This window comes from Geotrypetes seraphini, chromosome 6 (genome assembly GCF_902459505.1).
Source record: "Geotrypetes seraphini chromosome 6, aGeoSer1.1, whole genome shotgun sequence".
In the NCBI taxonomy this organism is placed as follows: Eukaryota; Metazoa; Chordata; class Amphibia; order Gymnophiona; family Dermophiidae; genus Geotrypetes; species Geotrypetes seraphini.
In genome coordinates, this window is record NC_047089.1 from 21,469,456 (window position 1) to 21,490,589 (window position 21,134).

At 43.3% G+C, this 21,134-nt stretch overlaps 1 protein-coding gene across 1 annotated transcript in view; it reads right to left on the reverse strand.

Moving 5' to 3' along the window:
- Nucleotides 1–21,134, reverse strand: part of DLG2 (discs large MAGUK scaffold protein 2) — a 1,272,293-nt gene that overhangs the window by 1,163,560 nt on the left and 87,599 nt on the right. The gene's annotated exons all lie outside the window — the stretch shown is intronic.

The following is a 21,134-nucleotide window of genomic DNA, read 5'->3' on the forward strand; positions in this document are numbered from 1 at the left end:
AGGGCTCACCATACAATATAAGCAAGATATAGTGACATCTGTACCTGGGACTTTTAATGTGAAATCCACTACAGTACTTCTTAGAAGAGCCCCTCTGTTATGCTCAACTATCTGAAATTTACTAAGAATGCAAGCTGCCTAGAGGAAAATTTTTCTGCGTTTTTCATGTGGACGTATTTATATTCGAGCATGGCCACAAAAGATAGACATACTAACAACTAAAACGTTTACATGCATGTTAGTCTATGGATGCATTAGTGTTTAGCGTGTGCAAATTCAATTAGCATGTGCTAATGGGTTAGCGCACCTTAGTCAAAGAGGGGGGTTAGTCCAGCAAGTTTCCAGTTTTTTCATCCCAACAGAAAAATATTCATTGACAGCATCAATGATTTAATGGACTGTGGCACAATCTCATGGGAATTTACTAACCTTCCTATATATAATCACCCCTATATAATCATCTTGATGAAGTAATCTTGTCTTTTTGCTTCTTTTTTTTAAGTTTCTGATTTCTTTAGGTGGTTTTTTTCTGGTCAGTGATGTTCTGAAATATTTCCATTTTTTAATTGATTTATATAGTGCAGGATATTAAAAGTGCATTTTAAGCTTTGCAAGAGTACTGGATAAAGATTTTTATAAATCCATAAAGGACTATTTTTGTGATCACATACTAATAATATAAGTGTAAGCACCAAATAATTATTCTTCACTAAGTGTGGAGAAAAAGAAGTTCCTAAAATAAATAGCAACAAATACAATCAGAGACCAAGAAAATATGTCATCGATATGATTAAAGAGATTTCCAAATGATATGTTGCTCATACATTATTACACTTTCATTCTGCTGCCCCTCAATATCTCTCCTCGCTTCTCTCTCCTTATATACCTCCCAGAGAACTCCGTTCCTTGGATAAGTTGCTCTTAACTTTACCCTTCTCCTCCACTACCAATTCCAGACTTCGTTCCTTTCATCTAGCTGCCCCCTATGCCTGGTATAAATTGCCCGAGTTTGTCCGTCAGGCTCCTTCCCTTCCCTTGTTTGAAAGCAGACTGAAAACCCACCTTTTTGATATAGCCTTCAATCCTTAACCCTACTCCTCTGCCCGCCAACCCAGCCAGCTGATTAACCATTCCCCTTAATTGATATCCTGTTTGTCCTTGGGAAGCAGAGATGAGATTGTGATGTCATAATGTCTCATTCCACCAATAAGAGCCAACCTCATCAGTGATGTCACAATGGCTTGATTGTCCTGTACTCTCCTCTGTCCTCCAACCCAGCCTGCTGATTATCCATTCCCCTTAACTGTATCCATGACATCCTGTTTGTCGGTCTTGGCTGTTTAGATTGTAAGCTCTTTCAAGCAGGGACTGTTTTCTTCTTCTTTGTGACTCTGTGCAGGGCTGCGTGCATCTGGTAGTGCTATAGAAATAATTAATAGTAGTAGTAGTAGTAGTAAGAATGCAAGTATTGAAATGAGCATGAGGGAAGGAATGACCTAGTGCTTAGAGCTGCTGCCTCAGCACCCTGAGGTTGTGAGTTCAATCTCAGCCTACTCTTTGTGACTCTGGGTAAGTCACTTAACACTTCATTGTTCCTAGTACCACAGTTAGATTGTGAGCATGCCAAGGCAGATAGGAAAAATACTTAAGAGCACCTGATTATCATTCAATGTATTGTAAACCACTTTGGGTTAATCCCTTCATGAAAAAGCAGTTAATAAATATAAATCAATCAATCTGATAATAAGATAATTTCCAATGTACCCTGGCATAGGGATGAAGTTCGTTCCTGTCAAGCCAGAACTAAAAGAAACATCACCCTAATAGAACACTCTTGGGCCAGATTTACTTCCTTCCTGATCAACCAAAATTATGGTAGATGACTAGTTTCACTGACTCCATCTAAAGTCTAATTTATCAGTCTATTCATGTTGCCTCTCCTATTTAACTCCGTTCTTAAATTACCAGGTGGTTAAACTTCTCTTGTAAAACAACAGAATTCTGATTGAAACATGGAGAAAATTGAGGGAGAATGTTACAAAAAATTGTTACCTAATTAATTAAAACCGAGGAGCACATTAGTATTTGGTTTCTCATTTCAGAAAAGCATCCCTTATGAACTTGCTCTTAAAACAATGTTTTCCAGGGTTCAGATGAAGAATTTAGCTAAATGTTTTCACAATAATTTTTAAATTACATAGTGTTATCTTAAGATTTTGTGCATTCAGGGTCTTATGAAGACATGCTGAAACCACTTATTGCTCTTTTGGTGTCGCTTTCAAAATGGGGGATTAAGGGAGCAAGGAGGGCTTTCAGCAATGTTGATGAAGTAATGCTTTTCCCCCATTTTCTATCTCTGGGAAAATGATTAAAAAGCATCTCTATAAGTTTTCACCAAATCGCGGCAAAGGTTTCTACCATGGCCCGAACTGCTAAATGCTCCGATGCTCATAGAATTTCTATGAACATTGGAGCAGTGTTAGAGCACTTAGCACCCCGGGCCAAAGTAGAAACCTCTACCACAGCTTAATAAAAGAGCCTAAATTAGGCATCAATAGTGTATCTAGTTTATAGAATAGCAGTGCTTACTCATGTGACTGGCACTAATAATTCTTGTACCATCCCTTGCCACCAAGCAGTGTAGGAAGCCTCAGATGATTGAAGTCTTAACTCCTCCCTCTGATAGCATACCCTGGAGCATGCCCCTTGGCCAGCCTGTAGGAGCTTATTTTTTTCTGCTCGTTTCTTTTGGTAGTTTTCAGTATTTTTTCAGTATTTTCTTTTGCTGCTTTGCCCTTGTGCTGTGGAGGTTCCCTGCGGGGATGTCCTTTTGGCGGGAGATCGCAGACTGTTGGAGAATGTCTGCTTCTGGGGGATTCCCTGCTCTGCAATAAGCCCCCTGGACAGACTGCAAATCAGATGGGGGCTCCGGGATCAGGAGCTAGGTCACCCCAGGTTCATCTGCTAGCAGGTGTAGCGCAGACTGAGTGGTTCCATGGAGGCGCAACCAGGATCGGAGCTGGACTGCATGCCTCTGCCAGGCGTTTGAGTGGCGTATCCGAGGGTGGCAGATGTCGCCGGCAGTGGTGGTCAGGCCGGTGGGGCAGTCAGAAGACTTAAAATCCTGCTTTCTAGTTTCCTGAGGCTTTAGATATCCCTATATGCTGATTCCAGCATTGTCTGCAGCTTCTCTCATACAGCACAGTGAGTAACAGAGTGACAGCTTGTTTTGGCAATTTTAGGGGGTCTTAAAAAGGGGGTTTTGGGTAGTTTCCCTGCATACCCTACCCCTCCCTACCTCTAAAATCCCCAAATTGCCATTTTTTTAGGGATTCCTGTTCCTTGCCCAGAGTCACAGGGAGCAGGTAAGGTTTGAACTCACACCCTGCAAGTTAAAGGTGGTGAGGCAACAGCTCTAATCACTGGACTACTCCTCCCCATTGCACAAGTACTAAATTCTATAAATAGCTCCCAAATTTGACCACCCAAAAAATTAGGGTTAAGCACTATTCTATTAAAAAAAGGCACTCAGTTGGGTGCCATTTAGAGAACGGCTGGGATCCATGCCAAGTTTTGGGCGCGAGTATTTACACCAACTGAAACCTGGTATAAATCATCACTCCTAAATCAGGCATGGATATGCCATATTCTCTAACACTATTTGCAAATTCTAGGAATGCATCTAACCTACCCATGCTCTTTCCATGGCCACGCACCCTTTTTGACTCCACGCAAATAGAAATGTACTTGCCCATCTTTGTAGAATACCAAATACAAAGATGCGCACTGATCGGCATGTTGCTAAATTAAATTGTGGGCACAAATTGGGTGTTTGCCCATATTTGCACAAGCAATTTTGAGCACCGTATATAGAATCTAGGAGTAAATATATAGAATACTACCTCCAGCGTAGTCAAGTGGATCTAGCCACATCCAGAAAAATCCAGATTGGGCATCCACAAAACTGAATGTCTTTCCTAAGGAAATCCATTTTAAGAATTTTGATTTTCTCCTGCTCAGTTGAAAGAGTAACCAAAAAGGTAGTCATTGTAGTAATCTCCTCACACGAGGTTTCTTAAAAAGCAGATCAATCCAAAGATTCTAAATTGGCCTCTCTATTTTGGTCTCCATCAACTGTTCCAGCTAGAGGTACTGAAACATAACGTCAATCAGAAATCTTCAGACCATCCACATTATCAAATAACAATACCTCCTTACAATAACTACACAATAATATCTCAGGAGACAAGAGACAACAAATAGGAAAATTCGATATACATAAAGTTGTAGAAGGAATTCGATTTTCAAGAAATTCCAGTTGTCTATGGATTGCCAAACTATCCTTAATAAAAGCTGAAGAATACATCTGAGTTAGTTTATAATCCAGAGACTGCACTTTTGAATCTAGATCCAAACATTTGTCTACTGCCTTTTGAAAAAAGGAACACAACTGTGGAATAGTCTGTTTAATACACTCCTCAGTCCTAGCTACTACAGTTCAGATATCTTTCAAAGTTATTTCCTATGGTTGCTCAACCACTTTAGACATATTAGGACACACCACAGCTGTCAGAATGCCCAATCTCTCCTGCCGCAATCCCCCAAACCCGCCTCGAATGTTCCTCGGCAGGAGGGATACCCAATCCCTCCTGTCGAACCCCCGTGCGATCAATCGGTGCTCTTCACTGGCAGGAGGGATGCCAACCCCCCCCCCCGAACCGCTGCCGGACCGCCCAGCCCACCCCTGGACACACCCACCCCCTAGGCCCCTCTCCAGTGTATCCCACAATACACTGGGAAGGGGCAGGCCCACCATTCAGAGGAAGGCAGGCCTACCAGCCGGAGGGAGGACCCCTCCGGCCAGCCATCATGAAAAGGTTAGAGAGGAGTCTGGGGGGGGTGCTCAGGTGGGGGTGGAGGAGGGTCCAGGGGTGGGCTGGGTGGTCCGGCAGGGGTTCAGAGAGGGGGTTGTCTGGCAGGAGGGATTGTGGAACATTCAGGGAAGGTTCAGGGGATCACAGCAGGAGAGATTGGGCATCTCAACTGCCGTGATCGTTACGGGTTTGGGGGGACGGGTTGCCTGGGCCACTGAGCTGATTGTGGCAACCCGATTTGGAATTTATACCTGTTTTAACTTGGTCTAAGTCAAAACATATAAGTTCCATCTGGCAACCTGTCAAACATTTTTGATTATGGCTGCTAGACAACTAAGTCTAGGTTGGCCCACCTCCCGCCCTATCCACTCCTCCAAAAACACCCCTTTTCGATCTGGGCGTACAGAGGCAGTGAAAAGGCCTAAGCTGGTTTTAGATACGTCTAAAACCAGTTTTGATTATTGGTACTTGGACAATCTGTCTTTTTGATTGTCCAAGTACTGACTTAGGCCAGTTTTTGGATAGTTTTTTTAATTATTATTATTATTATGAGCCCCTAGTGGTCTAATGTCAATATACTTAATAGACAGTTTATAGGTTACAATTTGTCATAGTTATCCTTACAGTGCAAAATTTTTCAATACAAGTTATTATTCTAATTTGACACACATTAGGGATTTAATACCAATATGCATAATGTACAATTTACAGGTTAATTTATCCATTGTTACCATGGAAGAATTCAAGCTTTTATCCTAACGTGACACATACCGGGATCTAGTACCAATATGTATGTCTTTGTAATCCATTGGCACATCATTGCTATATGTATGCGCCTGCAATTACACCAGATCTATGGCTGGTGTAACTGCAGGTATGCAAATGTAAGTCATGTCTATTGTGGGTTATGCTAATATGCTATAATGGAATCTGAGTGTCCAGATGCTGTGACAGAATAGGTTCCCACCACATGTCTTTGCAGCACATTAATAGAGGAGCCAGTTGTAGAATTGTCCTCTTAATGGATAGGATGAGCATTTTGCTTTCATATTTAAACTACTAGAAGTATTATAAATACTGTTACTCATACATTGGAAGATGCTTCCTATAGATTCATATTCCTCTCTGATTTCTTTAGTTTTTGTTAATACAGTATAATTAAAACAGTCTCTGTCAGACAGTGTACATTTATTTATTTAATAATTTATTACTCGCAACATCCTACAATTCTGCCTGGAATATACTATAATAGGTGAGAGACTGACTATAATGGTGCTATATACCAGTGGGGAGAGAGCAACTGACTCCTAAAAACGCTCAGAAAAGTGAAACTCTGAAGGGGAGGTGGATACCTTCCCTTGGGACATAATTTTACCAGTGGCCAGAAAGTGAAGTTCCATAAAGTAAAATGCAATGACTGGACGGTAAACTCTTGTCCCAAGGGAAGGTATCCACCTCCCCTTCAGAGTTTCACTTTTCTGAGCGTTTTTAGGAGTCAGTTGCTCTCTCCCCACTGGTATATAGCACCATTATAGTCAGTCTCTCACCTATTATTCTATTCAATTTACTGACTAGTATTTACATATGAGTCCCTGTATGTTTTTCTAACGAAGATGGAATATACTATAAACATACACAATAACATCGAGACATATAGTTCCCCCCCCCAAAAAAAAAAACTCAACAGAAGCGAACCGTAAAAACAAATGACATTCAAGGAAACGCTTGCTTGAATAAAATTGTCTTCCCACTAGAAGCTCCCTTAACCTCCAAAGGTAATGCATTCCACAATGAAGCGCTCTGTACCGATATCAAGGAGCATTGAAAAATTGAATGAGTCACAGATTTAAATGAAGGAATTTCAAGCAGCATTTGGCTCTCGGAACGTAGTGACTGTGATGACTGGTATGAATGAAATAAAGAGCTTAATGCAGCGGACCGCTGTCACTCAATACCTTGAAAATCAAACATACCACTTTAAATTCTATACGAGATGAAACAGGTAGCCAATGCCAGTCATGCAAAATAGGCTCTGCTGCTCTTAGCTATCCTGCTTGTATTTTGTACCAATCTAAAAGCCCTTTTACAAAGCCGTGGTAGCGATTCTCCTGCAGCTAATGCACCAGTGCCCACGGTAATTGAATGGGCTTTGCTGCATTCGCTGCGGGAGAAGCGCTACTGTGGCTTAATAAAAGGGGCTCTAAAGTAGCAAAGCTGCAAGTTAAGCTGAAAGCTTACAGCTTCTACTAGAACTATACACAGTGCACAACACTAAACTACATGAACGTTTTCCAGTTAACATGCATTAACTAAAAAAGTTTAAATGTGTGTTAAGTACAGAACTTCCATGGTAACTGTAAGTCTGAAAAAAGTGCATTCATAGCATGTGGGGAGAACATATCAAGCAGGAAAATGTGTTAGATGTTATCTCAGCAGCATCAGCTTTGAACATGTAGTTAATGTTCAATGTTATCTTTATAATTTCTGTTTAGAGTTTTGCTATAACATGAATACCTGCCCAGGCAAGAAGTCTGTGAACTCCATATCACTAAAACGTCCTGCATGCATGTTATCAGTGAATTCTGAGGTCAAGCTGTACACATGTGATAAGTTAGACAGTTGCAAAGAAATTGCATCAAGACAGTCCTCACCTTTCTCTTGCAAAAGGTCTCAGCTAGAAGAAGACATACACACTCAAGAAGGCCATATAACTTTGTGCTTGCTCAAGCAACCTACATAGCATAAGCAAGGTGTCCGTTGCTAAAATACATTAATACCTAATTAGAACCTGTTGATGTAGAGGTTGATAGACATAGTTTGATCATTTAGATTCTCTGCTACCGCGGATGTGCTAGCATAAAAGAAAATCATGGGCGAGATTCAACAAATGGCGCTCAAAAATCAGCACCAAAAATAAATCTGTATGGTATTCTATAAAGGACACTCCAGGATGGGTGCCCTTTACAGAATAGCACATAGCGCTGGAATCTGTGTCCAACTTTGAGCGTGAAAGTTTACACCAACTGAAACAAAGTGAAAATCCTGGTGCACAAGTTGTGTATGGATCCCCCAAATTCTATAACACCGCACATATTAAGAAAATGCCCCTGATGTGCCCATGCCCCTCTCATCATTACAGCCCCTTTTCATATCTGTACAACACCTACATCGACAACTGTGCCGAGCGGCATCTACAATCAACTGCTTATAGAATCATGTCTAGTGGCACCTAAGCAGACTTAGGCGTCACCAGGCATCCTAAAGGTAGGCCCCATTACATTAGGCCAGGTTTTCACTGGCCTAATTTACCCACACCTATCTCAGACGCCAAGTGACGCCTAACTCAACCACACTTATTCTATATCCCTAACCATGCTTACTTTTCAGGTAGGCACTGGAAGGACCCTAGGCACTGTGTGGAATTCCATGCCTAACTTTTTTTACTAATCATTCAATTAACTTCAATGGCGGAAGCATGGGGCTGTGAGCAGGACAAGCTCGTGGCTCCGGCGCGCCCGCTGCAGACAACTCACTAATCGGCGTTGAAAATCTCAGCCCCGGGGTCGGCGTGCAGGAGAGTGCGATCGGGCGTCTCGGGTGCGATCTGGAGGCGGTCCGTGGGATGGCCGCGCGTTCGGGCAAGGCGGACCGTGAGCGCCGAAAGCCGCCGGAGCTAAAGATGGCGGCGCACGTGGCACCTACATCGCCGGAGGCGCCTGAGACCCCCAGCTCTCTATGGGTCGCGGAGGTAACTGCCGAGGTGCAGGCCGCGCTGGAGGGCACGCTGGGAGCTAAGCTCCAGCGCATTTTAGACAAGCTGGATACGCTGGATCAGAAATTTGCAGCCCTGACTTCAGAGGTTCGGGAGACCCAGCAGAGAGTCAGTGCTGCTGAGGACGCGGTGCAGAGGATCTCCCAGGAACAGGAGGGTCAGTCTACTTCTCTGGCAGCGCTCCGGGCCAAGGTGGAGGATCTTGAGAACTGGTCCCGCCGCAATAATTTGAGGTTCGTGGGCTTGCCGGAGTCGCTGGGGGACGCGGATCTGGGGGACTTCCTGGAGAAATGGCTGATGGAGTCCTTGGCCCTTCCACAGCAATTGGGTCCCCTCTATATTGAGCGGGCGCATCGTTTGGGATCCCGGCGAGATGGAGTGGAGCGCCCGCGGGTGGTTATCTGCCGCCTGCTCAACTATCGACTTAAACTTGCGGTTCTCCGGGCCCTACGACAGGGGAAGAAGCTGCTCTATAACAACAAGCCGGTCCTCTGTTTCCAGGACTACTCGGCGGAGGTTTCACAGGCTCGACGCAAGTTTTCTCCTTTGTGTTCCAGTCTAGTCCGGCGCAGTATTCCTTTCTCTCTTCAATATCCTGCTCGGTTGCGGGTGCTGCATTCCGGTAGACCGCACCATTTTGATACTCCAGAGGCGGCTCGGCAGTTTGTGGAGGAGAAGTTCCCGGAGGTGGCGTCGTGATCTGCGGCTGGACGTCTGTGGTGGAGCTGTCCCCGTTGGGAGCTGGAAGCTGCGGATCTGGACTTGGAGAGAGCTGCGGTGGTTTCTTCGAGGGCCTTCTCCCGGGGATGTGGAGGGCTTCTGCTGATTTTGCTCCCCGGCCTGCACATTTTTATTGTTTGACTTTATTTCATGTGTTGGGTTTCCTGCACTCGGAGTGTGTTCATCTTTGCTATGAGTGTGAGTGTGTGTATGTGGGGAGGTCTGCGTGCTTTGTGACCTGAGGCAGCGGTGGGGGGTTGGAGTGGATGTGGTTTGGATTGTGGGGGGTCTGTCTAAGGGGCGTCTTTGGGAGGTTCCTTGGTATGACGGAGGGTCTGGGTTGGTCATGGCGGTGTGGATGATGTGAGTATGGATGCTTGTCTGGTGGGGGGGTTGTTGGGGGTTCTGTTTGCTTGTTGGAGGGTTGGGGTGCTGGCTGCGGTATTCTTGTCAGGGGGGTTTATCTACCCTGGCTCTTCTTCGGTGGAAGCCCTTGGTTTGTTAGTTTCAGGGTGGGTATGGGGGCTGAAGGGATTGGTGTGGGACCTGCAGTGGGCGTGCCTGCTTCTTGGAAGTAGCACCAATTGGGGTGCGGTACTTGGTTTGGTGTGGGTTTTGGGGGGGGAAGGGGGCTGTTGGGGAGGGAACAGGGGGGTGGGGGTTTGGGTGGAGCTGGGGATCTCTTTTGGTGAATGGTGGCTCATCTGACTCCTTTTCTATCTGTAGGGGGACCCGCCAGGGCTGTCCCTTGTCGCCTCTGCTGTTTGTGCTTTCCTTAGATCCCCTGATTCGGGAGATTCAGGCCAACGCGGACATCAGTGGCCTTCAGTTGGGAGCTTCTCATTTTAAAATTGCGGCCTTTGCTGATGATCTTTTGGTTTTTTTGACTAACCCGCAACGCTCTCTGTCCACCCTTTTGGAGAGTATTAGGGAATATGGGGATTTTTCCGGGTTCACCTTAAATTTGAGGAAATCGGAGGCCCTGGCTTCATCGGGGGATCTTCGGCAATCTTGGAGGGGGACTTTTCCACTGCATTGGGCGGATTCCTCATTCCGCTATTTGGGAATTCAATTGTCCATGGATGTTCGGGAGCTTTATAGGTTGAATATCGCTCGTTTGCTTTCCACTACAGGCTCTGTGTTGGCCGCCTGGCGTAATTTGCCTCTTTCTTTGATGGGGAGGGTGCAACTTTTTCGGATGGTTTTATTCCCTAAGTGGCTTTATGTACTTCAAACGTTGCCTTTGTATCTCTTGCGTAAGGATATCCGGGCCCTGTCTTCTTTGTTATCCAAGTTCTTTTGGGGTGATCGGCGACCTAAGTTGCGGTGGCAGTTTTTGGTGGGATCCTGGAGGCGGGGAGGCTTTGGGGTGCCTGATATGGCTCTTTATAACCAGGCGTGTTTGTTGCGCCACGTCCGAGACTGGGTTATGGGTACGGATCTTTACACTGATCTCGGTCTGGAGCACGATTATTACTATCCTTTTCACCTTCTCTCATTATTGCATGCTAGGCTGGCGATGCTGCCCGTGTTCTGTCGGCGGAGTATTTTGTTTCGCCCCCTTTGGGAGGTCTGGCGACGGCTGCTACCGTTTTGGCGGCAGGATCCACATGTTAGTGTGTTACTGCCTTTGACCGGCAATATCTCCTTCCCTCCGGGTCTCTTCCCCTCTCTCTTTGGGCGTTGGCGAGCTAAAGGGTTTGAGTATCTTTTTCAGTTAATGCGGGAGGACGGCACGCTTTTTTCGTGCGATGAATTGTTGGGTAGGGGTCTGCCTCCCTTAGGTCTTTCATTTGCTCATTGTCAATTGAGCCATTACGTGCGGTCTCTCCCTCGGAGCTCTCTTTCTTTGGAGTTTGGGATTCGGTTTCGAGATTTTTTGGAAGGGGGAGAGGATTCCGCATCTGGGATCTCGGTTTCCTTGTATCATAGACAACTTGGGGCGCTTGGTCCACCGCGGGAGTTTTCCTTGGTGCTGTTGGCTTGGCAGAGGGATTTGGGGCGGGAACTCGGAGCGGGCTTCTTGCTCCGGGCTCTTCGCGGGGTCCCTGCTTTGGTGCACAGTGCGGAACTTCGTGAATGCCATTTTCGGACCTTGCTGAGAGCCTATGCTTCCCAGAGCCGGGCCTACCATATGGGATGTGTCCATACTCCTTATTGTCTCACCTGCCATTCGGAGGTGAATTCTTATTTTCATGGTCTTTGGGGATGTGAGAGTGTTCAGAGCTTTTGGGGGGCCCTGGCTTCTTTTCTTCAGGGTCTCTTGCGAGTTTCTGTTCCTGTTTCTGTTAATCATATGTTATTTGCTCATTTTTCCTTGTTTTCTGTGTACACATCTGCGGAGAAATTGTTTTTGAGCAAATGTTATATTTTGGGGAAAAAATGTATCTTGAATTTTTGGCTGGCGGAGGTTCCTCCCTCCTTTTGGTATTGGCGGAATAAATTACATGCCCTTCTTGGATGGGAGGCCCTCCTGGCTTCTTCCTCTCGCCGCCGGAGCAGAGACTTTGTGCACATTTGGACTCCTTATTTGGACAGTTTGTCTCCCCGGATGCGCAGTCGTATCTTGAATAGCCTACATGCATATTCTATTCCGCCTGTCTGATGTGGGGGGGTGGGGTTGGGGGGGGTGATGGGCGGGGGTTTTTGGGGGGGGTAGGGGGGGGTTGGGCTACTATGTAACCTGAGAGGACATCAGAGTCCAGTCCTCTTGGGGGTAGGGAGCTCTGTTTTCTATATTTGAAATGTTTTTGCCCTGCTGTGTCGTTGTGATCTGGTTGTTGCTTAATAAAAACAGATTTCACATAACTTCAATGGTGTGGTCAATTACCACATCATTTAAGCTAATTGATTTCATTTGTTAGACAAGGATTTTTGGGCTAGATTCACTAAGCAAACCGATCGTGTACCGATCGGTTTGCAAGCCCTTTGCGACCAAATTTCTTTCCAACCCCATTCATTAACGCCTGTAGCGATCTGATCCCGACCCTCCCGTGCAACCTAGCAAAATCCCATGCAAAATAGTCAAGCGACTGATAACACTAACTAACTGAGTTACCGACAGATCTGCAGGTTTTTTGATAGGCCTGCCTGTCTTTTTTATTCATTTTTTTCCATGGCACAGATATTTTGCGTGTGTTATACACGCAAAATATCTGCCCCATTCAAAAAAATGAATAACAGACAAGCAGGCAGGCCTGTCAAAAAAATGTACCCCCACACATACAATCATGCCCCTCCCCAAAGAAAATATGCCCCCCAAGCAGGAGGGATGCCAACTCTCTTCTGCCATAAATGCTTTAAAAAAAGCGACGGCCGGGGGAGCAGGAGGACTTTCCTCCTGCTCCCGAAGATTGGCCTAGAAGCAGGAGGGTCAGGGCACCTCTCCTGCTCCCGAAGATGGAGGGAACCTTGCCTTAAGGAGGAGGAGGGACCAGGCACCCCTTCTACTCCCAACCGTTTAACAGGTATGCGGGGTGGGTGGGCCAGGCCCGACCGCCTGGGCCTACCTGGGGTGGGCCGTTCATGGTGAGGTTGTGGGGCCGGTGGGCTGGCTGTGCTTGATCGGGGGGGAGGTGTTGGGCAGGGCCAGTGTATCGGGCCGGTGGGTGGGGCTAGTATAGGCTTTCCTGCCTGCCCTGCTCTGCCCCGATCTCTCCTGCCTGCTCGCCGGACTCTCCTGCTCTCTGCCGCCGTTCCCCGCAGTGCAGGCACACTTTAAAACCACGGGCTTGCACTACAGGGAACGGTGGCAGAGAGCAGGAGAGTCCGGCAAGCAGGCAAGAGAGATTGGAGCAGGGCAGGCAAGAGAGATCAGGACAAAGCCCTGACAGCAGTGACAGGAGGCTGCTTCTCCTGTCACTAGTGTCAGGGTCTGCGAATGAGCGGGGATCGCACATTTGCGATCCCTGCTCGCAAATGGGGGCGTTCCTCCAATCGCCCCCATTTGAATACGACTGATTTGTGAATCAGTCGGACCTGCCTGAATTGGAAACGGATTGTTCCGATTCGGGCAGGTTAGTGAATCTAGCCCTTAGTTAGGTATTACTAGGTGGCCTCAGTTACTGTGCCTAGTAATGCCTAACTAGGGCACTGTTTATAGAATCTGGCCCCTAGGTACTATTCTATAACTGGATATGCAAGTGTAGTTCTGTGCTGATCTGCTTTTTGGGCCTTTTCGGCACCTTGCTTCTGTTACAATACTTTTCTATGCTGAAAAATTGGCATAGAAATAGTGTACATACTGGATGCCATATTTAGAATTCTGTAGTATATGCTCTTCAATAGGACACTTCACATAGCAGCACTGGACTCTCTCCTCTAATACAAGTGATTCTCTCTCTTTTATATTTTTTTAAACCGTTTCCTGTTTGCTATCACTCTTCCTTAGTATGGAAGACCCTCAGGCCCTGATTCTATAAAGTGATATCAGCGCCTAAATTAATTGATAAATAGGCTTAATTGGTGCTGATGTTGGCATTCAACTCCTTAGAATAGGCTTTAATTGGTCTTAATTGAAAGTAAGCTGCCTAACTTGAAAAACTCAATTCTATTAAAAGTAGGCACCTAGCCCAAAGCGCCTACACTAAAAGCGGGCTTGGTTAGGGGTGGATAATGGATGTGTTTTCAAGTTAGGCACCTCTTTGTGAATCAGTTGCAGTTAGACTCTGATATCAGTGCCTAATTTTAGGCATAGAAAACCCTGTCATAATTGGGAATGCCTAAATCAGGGGTGTCCAACCTTCTGGTTTCCCTGGGCCGCAATGGCTGAAAAAAAATTGGGGGGGGCAGCGCAAATGCTGCAGCAAGACAGAGGAGGGAGCCGGCAAGACGGTAAACACCCGGGGGCAACAGAGGAAAACAATGCATCGCCCTCGATCGGGGCCGCACAAAATACTTCACAGGGCCGCATGTGGCCCTCAGGCCGCAGGTTGGACACCCCTGGCCTAAATGTTAGAATGCTGAGCATTGCCTAAGCACACAGGTGATGTTTTATTATTTAACAAATTTATTTTTTTAACAAATTTCTCAACTGCCTATTACTAGGTGGCTTACAAGTACCAACATTCATAAAATAACTAAAAACACACAAAAACTAAATTTATAAAAATCAATAAACATTTTAGATCATTCAATAAGAACAATTTATCTACAGGGCTCTATTATATAGCAATCCAGAGCCAGACTAAGCAAGAATCATCATTCAATACAATGCTTCTACAAAAAGTGTAGTCTTAAGCATCTTCTTGAATTTCTGAATATCAGTGAGGGCTCTTTGTGGCCCAGTTAACTTGTTCAACACAAAGGAATCCAACGAAAACTGCAGTATCACCAGCCAAAGCAAAAACAAAAAACAAACTGCAGACTCCTATGTACCAGATGCAGGCAATGTTTATTATACCAAATATTTTATGCAGTTGAACCACCTTATAACAAACCAAGGGACCTGACACGGTCCGTGTTTCGGAAAACACTCCTTCCTCAGAGGTCCATGGTTGCTAAGGTATAAAATAAACCACAATAAAAGGTATAAAACAGCCGTCTGTATGGTATCCTTCTCCACTTACAGTGTACTTTTGTTTTACTGTTTTGCATCGCACACTCTAAGTGGAGAAGGATACCATACAGACGGCTGTTTTATACCTTTTATTGCGGTTTATTTTATACCTTAGCAACCATGGACCTCTGAGGAAGGAGTGTTTTCCGAAACACGGACCGTGTCAGGTCCCTTGGTTTGTTATAAGGTGGTTCAACTGCATAAAATATTTGGTATAATAAACATTGCCTGCATCTGGTACATAGGAGAATGCAGTTCGTTTTTTTGTTTTTGCTCCAGTTAACTTGTTCTACAGCGTTACTCCTATGATGGAAAAAGCAGAAGAGCTCGTATTCTATAATGTGCGCCTAAGTTTTATAGAATTAATGTTAATATCAACATCTAACTTTAGGCAGACTTTATTGAATCAAAGCCTCAGCCTCTTCATAGTCTTTATGTGGAAGAAAAGAACACTTCTTAATCTTCATGCTCAGACCCCTGAGATATAGGTGTTTTTTAAAATCAAAATATTTTCTATTTTACTTGAAAATATAGGATTGTCCAATAGTTTGAGATTGCCACTTCAGATTTCTTATCATTTGATTGTCTGTACTATATAATCTGATTTTTTAATCATTTTATGCTGCTTCATGTTTTAATAAAGATAATTAAAAACAATGAAAATCTAGGCAACTTCACAGTCTTGCTATTCAGTGAATAATTAACGTAGCATATTCATGATTTTAATTATGTGTTTTATTTAGGTTAACCTCTCAAGACTTACTTGTGGATAATTTAAATTAAGGTGTATAAACAAGAAGAAGACAATCCCTTGCAGCAAAGTTTCCAAATTTAAGGGATTAAATTGAACCTTTTTTAAAAATATCATAAAGAATGTGGTTCATTAATAAGGTGTTTGTTGGGTGGCTTAGACTAAATAAGATCAACAAGACTGATGATTCAGCTGTAAGCCTGCTTCAGGGGCTATATACAATCAAATTTTTACACCATTCAACGGAAGATAAGCACATCAAAAAAAGATCTTAATCTGATCAGAAAGAGATTTTACCTCCACAGGACATATACGAGTCTGAGTTTGTTGCACAATATACAACATTCATATTATCACACATGGTTTTGAATTGTCAGCTTAATTGTTCTTGTCAGGTTATTAACCATAAATTAGAAGCTTTGTAAAAATCATATGGTATGATAATGAAAATAAGATCAGAAGACTGTCTAGTAACCTAACATTTGCCATAATCCAACCAAATGTTTTATCCTCTAATATTGAAAATAACTTTCTTTTTTGGGGTTGTTTTTTTTTTTACCTTCCAGTTTCCTTTCTGTTCCTCCAGGCTATGATGTTGTAAGCCTTCTTTTACAACTAATTGGAAATCTTCTTTTTCAACCATCTCCTCAAATTGAACTCAGTCATCACAGCAACGTTACTCACTTAGGATATAATTCTATAAGGCATCTCCTTTAAAGTGATCTGAAGCCACACAGTGTCTTGGCACAACCTGGCATTGGTGCAGTTTACATTCATGAGCCTGCAATTGCACTGGCCACAGACCTGGTAAAACTAGATGCCCAAATGTGACAAAAGTGCATGTGACTTATATATTATTCAAAGTTTAAATTAAAGCACGTCTGCTTTCTTCTGAATCAAAGATTTGCTGAAGCTCAGAAAAAGCATTGTGTTATTTTATATAAAAATAATGAGGCACAAAAATAGGGGGAACTGTGGCTTTCTAAACAATATGATTTAGAAAAATGTCTCCTGTTTTATGGGAGGAGAGGCGGTAACAGGGACCTAAGAGAACTGCTACCATCCTGAGTGCAATTACTAGGATGGCATTCTGAGGTACCCTAGCCTCTTAAGGATGAAGGCATTGCTATAATAAACTGAAAGGTTGTATGATATATAATTAAAAAAGACTATATCCAGTTTTATGTGACATACTGATGTGCTGGGCTGGCCCATTGGCTTAATGGCAGTTCTATGCACTGCTATGCTAGGGACAGTAGTGTCTCTAGACAGAAGTATTTAGGGATGTATGGGAAAGCAAGTCAAAGTGACATTTCTGCAGATCTTACCCCTCCTTTTCACCCACTTTTAAATTAGCAAAATAAGACACCAAGGCCTTGTATGCTACTTGATGCTGGGTTCAATGTTAGGAGTCACTGCACAAGAAAAGGATCTAGGTGTCACTGTTGAGGATACGTTGAAACCCTGAGCTCAATGTGCAGCAGTGGCTAAGAAAGCAAATAAAATGTTAGGAATTATCAGGAAAAGAATGGAAAACAAATATGAAAATATTATAATACCCTCGTATTGCTCTATGGTACGGTCGCAACTTGAATGCTGTGTGCAGTTCTGGTTGCCATATCTCAAAAAAGATATAGCGGAATTAGAAAAGGTACAGAGAAGGACAACAAAAATGATAAAAGGTTTGGGATGACTTCCCTGTGAAGAAGGCTAAAGCGGCTAGGGCTTTTCAGTTTGGAAAAGAGATGGCTCAGGGGTGATATGATAGAGGACTATAAAATACTGAGTAGAGTGAAAAGGGTAGATGTGAATCGCTTGTTCATTCTTTCCAAAAATACTAGGGCTAGGGGGCATGCGATGAAGCTACCAGAGAAAATCTTTCTTCATGTGTAATTAAAGTCTGGAATTTGTGCCGGAGAGTGTGGTGAAAACAGTTAGCTTAGTGGGGTTTAAAAAAAGCTTGGATAATTTCCTAAAAGAGAAGTCCATAGGCTTGGTGAAACCCACTGCTTTTTCCTAGGATAAGCAGCATAAAATCTGTCTTATTACCCCGATATTGACTGGGTAAATATATCATCAGGGTATGCTAGGGAGATAAAATTCCTTGATGAAGCCCAGAATAGATACATTCCATGCATTAAAAAAGGAGGATAGAAGACCAAAAGGCAGCCAGAGTGGTTAACGAGTGAGGTGAAGGAAGCTATCAGAGCTAAAAGAGAATCCTTCAGAAAGTGGAAGAAGGATCCGACTGAAAATAATTATAAACACAAAGAATGTCAAGTCAAATGCAAGGCACTAATAAGGAAGGCAAAGAGAGATCTCGAAAGAAGATTGTGCAGGAAGCAAAAACACAGTAAAAACTTTTTTAGATATATTAAAAACAAGAAGCTGGGAAAAGAATCGGCTGGACCGCTAGATGACCGCGGGATAAAAGGGGATCTCAGGGAAGACAAGGACATAGCGGAGAGATTAAATGAATTCTTGTCCTCACAGAACTGATATTTTATCCATCACAAGCTCTCTTAAGAACTAGATATGCACATTTATCTTGTTTGACCACTAAGGTCAATTCTATAAATGGCATCAACTCATAGGCATCACTCAGTGTGGTTGTGAATCAGCTGCTAGGCGCCGTTTATAGAATCATGCCTAACGGTGCCTCAGCGTTCTCAGGTACCAGTAGGCATTGTCATTTAGGCTAGGGTTTTCTTGGTCTACATAGTAAACATAGGGCTCCTTTTATCAAGGTGCGGTAGGCGGTTAACACACGGAATACCACGCATTCAACCGCCTGCCGCGCTAGTTGCTAATGCCTCCATTGATGAGGCGTTAGTTTTTTGGCGTGCTGCGGGGGTTAGCATGTGATGAAATGTCCAATGCGCTAACCCCCGTAGCGCACCTTGATAAAAGGAGCCCATAGTAAATAACAGCAGATAAAGACCCGAATGGTCTATCCAGTCTGCCCAACCATATCCGCTCTTTAAATTACTGATTTAATTTAAATTGTCCTTTTTCCTAGAAATTTCTAGGCCTCTGTATTCATCCCATGCTTTTGAACTCTGTCACCGTTTTCCTCTCCACCACTTCCCTTGGGAGCGCATTCCATGCATCAACCACCCTCTCCATAAAGAAGAATTTCCTTACATTATTCTTGAGTCTACTACCCCTAAACCTCAAATTATGCCCTCTGGCTTTACCATTTTCCTTTCTCTGGAAAATATTTTGTTCTACGTTAATACCTTTCAAGTATTTGAAAATCTGAATTATATCTCCCCTTTCCCTCTAGGGTATACATATTCAGAGCTTCCAGTCTCTTCTCATATGACTTTTGGTGCAAACCTCCTACCATTTTCGTCACTTTCCTCTGGACTGCTTCAAGTCTTCTTATGTCCTTTGCCAGATATGGTCTCCAAAATTGAATACAATACTCCAAGTAGGGCCTCACCAATGACCTGTTCAGGTGCCTAAGGTAGGTGCCTACTGGAACCTAACTGAATCCATGCCCAAACTGTTCCTCGAATCTACCCTTAATGATACCTATTTGCCAGAAGGCACTTTGGTGTATACACCTACCTCGAAGTGGTAGGCATCTATCTAGTTAGGCGCCTACTGGCTAATTAATTATTTAATGTATTTTTTAATGGCACTTTCAATTATAAGCACTGATTAAACCAATTAAAAAAATTAATTTAGGCACCTAGATCAGCTAGGTTTGTCGATCTAGGCACCAAACTTTAGGTGTCATTTATAGAATCTGGCAAACTTTAGGTGTCATTTATAGAATCTGGGCCTAAGTGTTACTATTGTACAATGATTAGGAGGTTCTCTCTGCCAGGCTATGTGAATAATGCCTGAAGAAAAGATGTTTTGGTTCATAATTTGAACCCAGATCCCTTGCACAGTAGCATGTAGGAGTACCACTGAGCCAACAGGCCAGCTTACAATTTGTTATATCAGCATATTGTCACATAAACCAGGAGATGCTTTTCTAAATCATATAGTTTAGTCAGTCCCGTATCTTTGGATTTTATGATTCCCCCTATTTTTGTGTCTAATTATCTTTATATAAAAATGACACAATGCTTTTCCTGAACTCCAGCGCATCTTTGATTCAGAAGGAAGCAGACGTGCTTTCATTAAATATGCAACATTATGTTGTGTGGGTGAGCTGCAAAACAGTAAAAGCACAACCCATTGAAGGTGCTTTCAGACAACAGTTCTATCAAGATTTATTTACAGATCCCAACCTTTCTGTCTGTAAAAAGTGAAGAGAGCATTCACCCTGTAACAAACAAAACAAGCAACAGGAGAGAAGCAGTCGCCTAATGGTTAGTGAAATGGGCTTTGATGCTGGTAAACTGGGTTTGATTCTCATCATAGCTCCTTATGACCTTGGGCAAATCACATAACCCTCTGTTACCCCAGGAACAAAACCCAGACTGTAAACCTGCTAGGACAAAGAAAGTACCCGCACATAGGGCCTGATTCTGCAAATGCGCGTCCTGATGATAGGTAACGGTAGGAATCATACCACTGTCACTAAGCCAATCAGGATGCACAATTAAAAAAAAAGGGAGGGGGAAGGACTCCTACATTGTAAGCATGTGTCACATGTCTACAGAGATGTGTAGGGATGCTTAAGCATGCTAAGGTGGGTCATGGGGCATGCTTAAGCATCCCTACACGTCTCTGTAGGCATGAGACAAATGCCTTACATGTAGGACTGCAAAATGCTGGCCTACATTTAAGGCGTCTGTTCAGCAATGCAGACGTGATTCTCATTAGGACGCAAATGTGTGATTGATACGCGATCATTACGCATCTGCTGAGATTGGCGTCCTAAAGAGAATCAGGCCCAAACTGTACTGTGCTAAAGAGCATGAATTGTTGGCAGCTAGTAAAGATTTTATTATAACCTTATTCAATAATCTGTGCTTAGACCATGGCCTAATTTTCAATAAAGATGTATAACAACTGTTCGTACACTAGGATAGTCAAAATTCTCTGCCAGAACCTGTTTCTAAGCTGCCATACAAGCAATAAATTATTGTTAGCACAGCTTAAGTAATATGAAGTGAAAATGAGTAAAAGAATAAATGCAATAAAGTAACAATGCAATACAATAAATCAATTTTGAGACCGCATAACCAAATAGTTCTATGCGGTTCACAAAAGAGTAATAAAGATACAGAAATAATCCGAATGAAGAGATCTAACTGCCAATGAATTTGTTAAAGAGATGGATCTTCAATTGCCTTCTAAACTGAATGTAAGAAAGAGATAATGGTTTCTTCATGAAAAAGAAATAAAAATAAATTTACGGATTTCTTAGACAAATAGCATTAAAAACAGACAGACAGGGAAAAATGCTTGAATACCTGAATTAATTCATGTAAACTGTTCTGAGCTCCCCTGGGAGAATGGTATAGAAAATTGAATAAATAAATAAATTTAAGCCCA